A 2491-nucleotide genomic window follows, 5' to 3' on the forward strand; every position below is an offset into this window, starting at 1 on the left:
AGGATATCAGAGGTCGAAGATCAACTTAATGAAATGAAACGAGAAGACAAGATTAGAGAAGAAAAAGTAAAAAGGAATGAGCAAAGTCTCCAAGAAACATGGGACTATGTGAAAAGACCTAATTTACGTTTGACAGGTGTACCTGAATGTCATGAAGAGAATGAATCCAAGCTGGAAAATATTCTTCAGGATATTATTCAGGAAAACTTTCCTAACCTAGTAAGGCAGGACGATACTCAACTCCAGGTAATACAGAGAACACCACAAAGATATTCCTCAAGAAGAGCAACCCCAAGACACATAATCATTAGATTCACCAGAGTTGAAATAAAGGAGAAAATTCTAAGGACAGCTACAGAGAAAGGTCAGGTTACCCATAAAGGGAAGCCTATCAGACTCACAGCAGATCTCTCAGCAGAAGCCCTACAAACTAGAAGAGAGTGGGGGTCAATATTCAAAATCCTCAAAGAAAAGAATTGTCAACCCAGAATCTCATATCCAGCCAAACTAAGCTTCATAAATGAAGGAAAAATAAAATTTTTCACGAACAAGCAAGGACTCAGAGGTTTCATCACCACCAGGCCTGCTTTACAAGAGCTTCTGAAAGAAACACTACACACAGAAAGGAACAACCAGTATCAGTCATCCCAAAAACTTACCAAAAGGTAAAGAGTATCTTCATAATGAAGAATCTATATCAACTAATGGGAAAAATAGTCAGCTAGCATTAAATGACAATATTAAACTCACAAATATCAATATTAATCCTAAATTTAAATGGATTAAATGCCCCAATGAAAGACACAGACACGCAAATTGAATAAAAAGTCAAAACCCATCAGCACGCTGTATCCAGATCCATCTCATAAGCAAGGACACACAAAGACTCAAAACAAAGGTTAGAGGAAGACTCACCAATCAAATGGAGAGGAAAAAAAAAAAAACAAAAAACAGGAGTTGTAACGTCTCTGACAAAATAGACTTTAATAGTAACAAAGACTAAAAGAAACAAAGAAAGACATTACATAATGGTAAAAGGATCAATGTAACAACAGGAGTTAATATAGGAGCACCCACATACAAAAGACTTATGTTCTTAATGACTTATAAAGAGACTTGGACTCCCACACAATAATAGCGGGAGACTTTGACACCACATTGTTAATATTCGATGGATCAACAAGATAGAAAATTAACAGGGACATTTATGATTTGAACTCAGACGTGGAACAAGTAAACTCAGTGAATATTTATAGAATTCTTATTCCTTCCTGTCTCCGCTGTTAAGTACAATTATCGGCATAAAAGAGGTTTTTAATACCTATTTTTAGATTGCATTCCAGCCTGGGCAATAGAGCAAGACTCCTGTTCTCTCTCCCCCTTTCTCTTTCTTTCATAAAATAATAATAATAATAATTGTATAATCACTGGGTTGTCCAGGAAATGGTAGAAGTGATCACTTCAATAAGTCAAGGATGCTTGTTAAATTTAGGGTAAGAACTAAAAGAAAAGTATACTTCATATGCTAATAAAGGAGAAATTATCCAAAACAAACAACCTTAATCCAAAAGAAGGAAAAAAGACAGAAAAAAGAAAAGAACACAGAAAGAGAAAACCAATAGAAAGAATTATTAGTAAGATGGTACATTCAAACCCAAATCTATCAGTAAACACATTAGACATAGCGTGTTAATATTCTGATTTAGAAAAAACTGAATTTCAAAAAAGCAAATCTTACATGCCTACAAGGATGAAACCTTAAATATAAGAATGTGAAGAGGTCGGAAGTAAAAGGATGAACAAAGATGTACTATGCAATGACTAATCAAAAGAAAGCTAATTTCCTCTCAGTAAAGAAGGAATAGAGAGGAAACTTTCTCAACTTGATAAGAATATCTGGTCTGGGCATCGTAGCTTATGCCTGAAATCCCAACACTCTGGAAGGCTGAGGTGGGAAGATCAGCTCCAGGAGTTCAAGACCAGCCCAGACAACATAATGAGACCCTGTCTCTACAAAAAATTTAAAAATTACAGCCAGGTGTGGTGGCCCAGACCAGGCATGGTGGCTCACGCCTGTAATCTCAGCACTTTGGGAGGCCAAGGCAGGTGGATCACCTGAATTCAGAAGTTCAAGACCAGCCTGAGCAACAGCAACATGACAGAACCCCATCTCTACCAAAACTACTAAAATTAACCAGGCATGGTGGTGTGCACTGGTGGTCCCAGCTACTCAGGAGGCTGAGGTGGGAGAATCACTTGAGCCTGGGAGGCAGAGGTTGCAGTGAGCCAAGATCCCGCCACTCCACTCCAATCTGGGGGACAAAGTAAGACTCCATTTTGAAAAAAAAAAAAAATTAGGCAGGTGTGGTATAGACCCAGCTACCCAGAAGGATTTCTTGTGCTTGGGAGATTAAGGCTACAGTAAGCTGTGATTATGCCACTGTACTCCAGTCTCCAGCCTGGGTGACAGAGTGAGACCCTGTCTCAAAAA

Source organism: Cebus imitator, unplaced genomic scaffold (genome assembly GCF_001604975.1).
Source record: "Cebus imitator isolate Cc_AM_T3 unplaced genomic scaffold, Cebus_imitator-1.0 Scaffold64, whole genome shotgun sequence".
Classification (NCBI taxonomy): Eukaryota; Metazoa; Chordata; class Mammalia; order Primates; family Cebidae; genus Cebus; species Cebus imitator.